A 7500-nucleotide genomic window follows, 5' to 3' on the forward strand; every position below is an offset into this window, starting at 1 on the left:
ATCGATTCCGCCCGAATTTCGTATATAAAAGAGAAAAGGGAGAGCCGAGAATCTCGAACCCCGCGATATATCGTCTCCATTACCACCAACGAGTGTGTGTGCGGTTAGCGCCCCGGCGATTTGCCTTCTCGCGTATTTCGTGTGCTGCCGCTGCTGCTCTCTCGTTCGACGCTCTCTCTCTCTCCCTCTTATAATATATATTATAGAGGAGAGACGACGATGAGCGACGCGGAGGAGGCAAACGGCTACGAAAACTCACTATGCGACGACCTCAGAGCAGGCGAGATTACCCGCTGAATTTAAGCATATTATTAAGCGGAGGAAAAGAAACTAACCAGGATTTCCTTAGTAGCGGCGAGCGAACAGGAAAGAGCCCAGCACCGAATCCCGCGGTTCCGCCGCAGGGAAATGTGGTGTTTGGGAGGATCCGCTTATCCCGAGGTGCCGCGTCGCGTCCAAGTCCATCTTGAATGGGGCCACTTACCCGTAGAGGGTGCCAGGCCCGTAGCGACCGGTGCGCGCCTCGGGAGGATCTCTCCTTAGAGTCGGGTTGCTTGAGAGTGCAGCTCTAAGTGGGTGGTAAACTCCATCTAAGGCTAAATACGACCACGAGACCGATAGCGAACAAGTACCGTGAGGGAAAGTTGAAAAGAACTTTGAAGAGAGAGTTCAAGAGTACGTGAAACCGTTCAGGGGTAAACCTAAGAAACCCAAAAGATCGAACGGGGAGATTCATCGTCAGCGGCGCTGGCTTCGCGTCGGTCGGCGATGTCCCGCGGAGTCCTTGCGGCTCGCGCGCGGGCACGCTACCGTGCGCCGATGTCCGGCGCTCGTCGTCGTGCACTTCTCCCCAAGTAGAACGTCGCGACCCGCTGGGTGTCGGTCTACGGCCCGGGTGCGGTGTCTGTCGCGTCGCCGGTAAAACGGCACGCGACAAACCCTCGGTCGCCCGGCCGGCTGCTCGGCGGTACGCGCAAGGTATCAGGCCGCACTATTCACGGTGCGTCGAGACCGTCGCAAGCGCGCGCCACGGTACTCGGAGGTTACGGACTTCGCGCCGTCCCCGGTCCTGGCCCGCTGTTGGTTACAGTACGGTACACCTTCGACAGGCCTGCGAACGTCTCCCGCGGTCTCGCGGGAGACCGATACCGGTCGGCGACGCTACTGCTTTGGGTACTCTTAGGACCCGTCTTGAAACACGGACCAAGGAGTCTAACATGTACGCGAGTCATTGGGACTTGTCGCGAGACCTAAAGGCGTAATGAAAGTGAAGGTCGGCCCTGGCCGTCGACCTAGGGAGGATGGGCCGCGTCGCGATGCGGCCTCGCACTCCCGGGGCGTCTCGTTCTCATCGCGAGAAGAGGCGCACCCAGAGCGTACACGTTGGGACCCGAAAGATGGTGAACTATGCCTGGTCAGGACGAAGTCAGGGGAAACCCTGATGGAGGTCCGTAGCGATTCTGACGTGCAAATCGATCGTCGGAACTGGGTATAGGGGCGAAAGACTAATCGAACCATCTAGTAGCTGGTTCCCTCCGAAGTTTCCCTCAGGATAGCTGGCACTCGGCCGTTCCGCACGGAACGCGCGCGAGTCTCATCTGGTAAAGCGAATGATTAGAGGCCTTGGGGCCGAAACGACCTCAACCTATTCTCAAACTTTAAATGGGTGAGATCTCTGGCTTTCTTGAATTATGAAGCCACGAGCATCTTCGGATCAGAGTGCCAAGTGGGCCATTTTTGGTAAGCAGAACTGGCGCTGTGGGATGAACCAAACGCAGAGTTAAGGCGCCCAACTCGACGCTCATGGGACACCATGAAAGGCTGTAAAGCGTTCACCTTCCCGACAGGCCGTGGATCGGCTCGCCGTTTCCAGGATTCGGGAGGAAGGGGGAGATTCAGACTCGCTTATTCCTTATTAACAATAGCTTTGGTTTATTCAAAAAGAAAACAAGTAAACCAAAATGATGTTGGCATAAAGCCTAAATAGAGAAACTTATTGACTACTCGGTATAAACGAAATGTTTGTTGGCATAAAGCCCTAAATAGACAGAAACTTATTGACTACCGTATAACGAAATGTTTGTTGGCATAAGCCCTAAATAAGAGAAACTATTGACTACTCGGTAGAAAACAAACTAAAGAGGCTTATAGCCTGTATCGGTGTTTGGAAAAGATTTAAAATTCCGGTATAACTTAAGATACGTTACGAGGCGTATTCCTTAGCATAAAAAACTCGAAACCGGAAACCCGGCGTAATACGAGAAACCCGTCACCCCTGTGGGGTAGATGCAGGAAAGACCGAAACCGTGAACCGGCTTAACAACGAGAAACCCTGTTATCCTCCCTGCGTGTAAAGCAGAAGAGACCGGAAACCGGGGAAACCCGGCGTATAATGACGAGAAAACCCGTCACCCGGCAAGTGCAGGAAGAGACCGTAAAACCGGGAAACCCGGCGTAACAACGAGAAACCCGTTGCCCCGCGTTTGCAGGACGAGACCGGAACCGGAAACCCTGCGTAACAACGAGAAACCCGTTGCCCTGATACTAAAGGTAGGAGGGCCCCCAGAAAACCGGGAACCCTGCGGTAAACCACGAGAAGCCCGCCTGGCTCGGAGGTCCGGAACAGGACTGGCCGGCTCCTCCGTCGAGCCGGCTTTATATACCCTGCCGCGGTTTCCCCCACTCTACAATTGAGGGCTGTGGTGGGGGTCTCCGCGTCGTAGTGGGCGCCTCTGGGGTTGTAGTGGTTGCGCCCCTGGTGGTAGGGTGACCCGTGTATCATTTATGTTTTTTTGTGTTTTAGGGGCGCTTTAGGCGCCATAGCCTCAAGTGGCGGGGCGGTGATCGGCCCGCGAGGCGTTAGTAACGAAACGGGCCGTTACACTACCAAACCCCCTCTCTAGCGGCGGAATCGCACGTGGTCGGCCGAATTGGTCTAACCGTATCTGTCCACCGTCCAGTTGGGAGGTGGCCTCGGACCTTTCCGAGTGGCGTGGCGGTTAGGCGCTGTAGGAGTCACGGCGGTCTGCCCGGTCCTACCCCCGTGGTTTCCTCGTCCATCTTCCTACGGAGATGCCGCCTTGAGGTCCTGCACATGGATGTGGCGGTGCCATCGTCCCCTCGGGCGTCCCTTGAGGTCAACGATTACGGGGAATACGTCCTCCTGACAGTCACGGTCCGCTGTCTCGGGGCCAGCTTGGGCGTTAAAAAGCGTTGGCCTGCTGGACAGGGGGCGGGCGCTTTCCAGACGCGTCCCCCAGCTGCGTTCGCCCATTCTCGTCGCCTCAGGTTTGTACGTCTTCTCTTGCCGCTTGGAAGCCCCGGGCGAGGTGGATTTTGGACCACCTTGAGGCTTCTCCAACTGGGTCTGGGCGGTTGCTTGGGTCCTGGTGCTAGTGCGGTTCTTGGTCGATCCTCTGGATGTGGGCGGGCGACTCTCGTCCGTGGCAGGATGTAGGCCGAGTGTATCCGGTGGTCTCATGTCGGGCGGTGTTGAGGGCGAACTGTAAGGCGGGAATTCGCTCGTCCCAGTCTTGTGCCGCCGGCCTCGACTGGCTGATCATGTTTTACCGTCGGTTCGCTCGCCTCTACCGATTGCATTCGGCTTGGTACCTGGGATGTCCGATGTTTTAATGCCCGTATGAAGCTAGCAAAGGCCTTAATTGCGTTTCGCGACGAACTGATTCCGTTATTGGACACCAGGACGACCGGACGGACACCCTTGCGTGTAGATCATCATGCGGTCGGTGTAGTGCTCGTGCTAAACGGCTACGGGCCGGGCTTTTCTAAGCGGGACCACTCGATCCACTTACTGAACCGGGTCCTTGTAATGGTTAATAGCCCAGTATGGCCGCTATTGGGGTCGAGGCATGGACCGATCCAGGTGCTACTGCGGCTTTTTCCCATGGTGCGCGGAACGGGGGTGTCCATCATCCGTCCAGCCGGTCGTCGTGACTGGCCTATGCCCAGCGCACAATTAACGCACCCTCGGACGTAACCGTGCAATCGCCGAAACTGCCGGGGTCCATTAATATAGCTGGGCCACCCGAGCCAATGTTTTGGAAATGCCCAGGTGCCCAGCGGCCCGGGTCGGTCGTGCATTCGCTGAAGAAGGGCGGGTCGTTGGTCTGTAGGCACGCACTGCTTCCATTGCCTCTTCGGCTAGTTGTTTCCCGGAGTCCAGATCGTGGAGTATATGCCGGTAACAATCGTTGATCCTGGATTTTATAGTCCGGGTGATCGGTCGGATGTCTCCGGTACTTCGCTAGTTTTACGGGTACCACCGGCATTTGGGCCGGGTCACCGCCAAGCTTCCGGGGCGGGAGAGGGCACTCTCCACCCCACCGATGGTTAAGTGGTCCCGCGCCGGTACTGGATGTTCCAAAATCAGTTGTTGTAATTCGAACATCCAGCGGTCTAGTCGTCCGGTAGGGGCCCTCGATGTTTTGTACACCACTTAAAGCTGGTGGTCCGGGGTTCACGACTGTGAACGTAGCCCTCGAGTAATCCCGCATCCGGCGTATACCCCACACGAACAGCCAAGCACTCTAGTTCGGTAGCTCTATAATCTTCTCGCTGCGTTGAGGGTCCGGCTGCGTACGCGATAACCCCTCGCCTCGCCGAGGTGTTGGGTAATAATACGGCCCCTAACCCGGGGCGCTGCGTCGTTTGGTAATAGAAATGGTCGCGCAAATCTGGACAGGCGATGACAGGTTGCGGTGGGTTAATGCCTTTTTATAGTTTCCGGAACGCGTTTCTTCTTTCTGTTGCCCAGGTCCAGCGCGCCTCTCTTTTTAGTGATTCGAGTGAGAGGGGCTGCGATAGTGGAGAAGTCAGCGATGAATCGGCGGTACCGATGACGCTACCAAAACCCCCAGAAATTGTCCGAACACCTGGCGAGGTCGTGGGGCAGGCCATCGTAATGACTCGCACTTTCTCTGGGTCCGTCCGGAGTCCTGTGCCGAGCGATAACGTTTCCAGGTACCGGAGACTTGGCCGGCAGAATGACACTTTCCTGGTTGAGACGAAGTCGTGCGTCACGGAGGCGGCAAAAGACTGTCGGCCAGGTTGGCCTAGGTGCTCCGCGAAGTACGGGAATGCGACGACATGTCGTCCAAGTAGACGATGACGTGTGCTCTAATTCGGGTCCTATCACGGTGTCGAGCATCCCCCCGTTGCAGGTGTGCCGGTGCTGAATGCAGTCCGAATGGCATGAACGCGAACGGCACACCCTCTCCCTGGCACGTGTTAAGGCGGTTGCCGGTGCGCTCTCCGGAGGGTGTTATGGCATCTTGCCATACCCGCTGTCGTAGGTCCAACGTGGGGACAGTAGTGTGCGCCTCGTAGCTAGTCCAAGTGGCGGCAATGTGACAGGCAGCCGGTATGCATCTTTCTCGGAAGCCGCGTTTAATCTGGCCGAAGGCTATACAAAATCGGTAGGTCCCGTCTTTCTTCTTTGCAACTATCGGAGAGCTCAGGCCGCTGGTGGAGGGCTCAGTGACTCCTTCGGCTTCCCATCTTTGGACCTCTTGGTCGATCACGGCTTGCATGGCCGGATTTACGGGGCCGATATCGTGTTTAAATGGGCGGCCCCGTTTTTATCCGAATTTGTGCGTGTTCTTTGTCGGTCGGGCCGCGGACCGATTCGAACTTTGGAAGTTCGTTATTTAGAAGGCCTGTTATGCCTGCGCCTCGCTGGTATTTCCTGGGCTGATACTGGCTGTCGCGATTCCCTCTTTTTGGTTGTTGTCTCGGGTGACAGGTCTGGGCTGCGGGCGCAGCTCGCCTCCTATTTCGCCGAGGTCTAAATGCCTATTAGTACGGCGGCGTTGTCTAGGTTGTGGTAGTACGGAGAAGGCGGTGCGGTACAATTTTCCTTCCGCTTAACCTACCGTTGCTTCATGGTCCCTCGGCAATGGGGACTTGCGTCCCGTCGGCCAGCGTATCTTGGCTGCCTTGAGATTTCTGGGCTAGAACGGTGTGCGGTTGATTCGGCGGGCCGTTCAGCGTTTACAAATGAATCTCTCTGGAGCGTAATCGAGAGGCCCCACAAATGTTGTCCCGGGATCTGGATCCGAGATGCGTTCTCGGTTGTATTTTAGGTCGAGTCGGGCTGGACGACGGCCGCGACGTCTCGGCCCGCACCCCTTTTCCCGTCGGGGGTGGCAGTCCACGGTGAGGACCTCGTCTTATTGCCACATCTCGAGCAGAATTTCTTTCGGAGTCGCTGGAGTGCAGGCGGTATGTCCTCGTTGCTTGCACTCCATCCACCTGCCTCCCGACTGTAGACCGCGGAAGCTCGACCGGGGTGTGGGCTTTGCGCACTTCCCTCGTCGTTCCTTCTTTCGGCGGTCGGCCTCTTCGATTGCGGTAGCTCTCGATGCTCAGATCCCGACGTGAGCACGTCCGCCCGACGATTTTACCTTGTTACTCCGGATCATGTTTTGTCGTAGAGCTGTTCCAGTTGGTCTAGGTGAATATCCCCCTGGCGCGCCGCATCATGGTCAGAACTCTTCGGTGGCGTAACTTTTGGAGACTCTTTTATGGCGTTGTTGACGTCCCTGTTCGTCTTTCATCTGTCTCTCATACCCGCTTGGCAGTATTGCTGGCGGACAGCTTGGCGAAAGTCGGCCCAGCTGCTAGGTATCGCGGCTGTTGCGATAACCACAGCAGGGCATCTCCCCCGTAAAGTTCGGGTCGCCCAACGCATCTGGGCGTGGTGTAGCCTGTAGCCCAGGCACAGCTCTTCCCTACGCTCGAGATCAGTGTCCTTGCCCTCTAAGTGGCACCACCCATTCGAATCTGATCCATGGATCCTGGCCGTTCAACAGTGTTGTGTGGTAGCTTCTTCGTCTTGTTGGGTTGGGGCTTTTCCGTGGCCATTTCGACGTTGATAGTGGGGTCAACAGGTAGGTGAGTTTCGAAAATAGCGCGGGTTTTTGCCCGACAATCGGTGGAGGCGTCCCTGCGGCACCTCGTCTAAAGTTCCTTGGCTATCGATTCCGTGTCTTTTGGCCAAGGCAATGCTTCGGATTTTTGATAATTGATTTACCCACAGCGTCATCTGGATAGGCTTAAGCGAGTCGGGATCTCCTGGCAGGTCCTGTTCGGGCGCCATGTCACGGTTCACCTTTTCCCGCGCCGCGGATCGGCTCGCCGGTTCCAGGATTCGGGAGGAAGGGGGAGGAGATTCAGACTCGCTTATTCCTTATTAACAATGCTTTGGTTTATTCAAAAAGAAACAGTAAACAAAATGATTGTTGGCAGTAAGCCTAAATAGAGAAACTTATTGACTACTCGGTATAAACGAAATGTTTGTTGCATAAAGCCCTAAATCGAGAAACTTATTGACTACGCGGTATAAACAAATGTTTGTTTGGCATAAGCTAAATAAGACACTTATTGACTACTCCGGTATAACAAAATAAGGAGGCGTATAGGCCTGTAGCGGTTTCCGGAAAATATTTACAAATTACCCGGTATAACTTAGATATACGGTGT

The sequence above is a fragment of the Nylanderia fulva genome, unplaced genomic scaffold (genome assembly GCF_048542155.1).
Source record: "Nylanderia fulva isolate GAGA-0341 unplaced genomic scaffold, ASM4854215v1 Scaffold523, whole genome shotgun sequence".
Taxonomy (NCBI): Eukaryota; Metazoa; Arthropoda; class Insecta; order Hymenoptera; family Formicidae; genus Nylanderia; species Nylanderia fulva.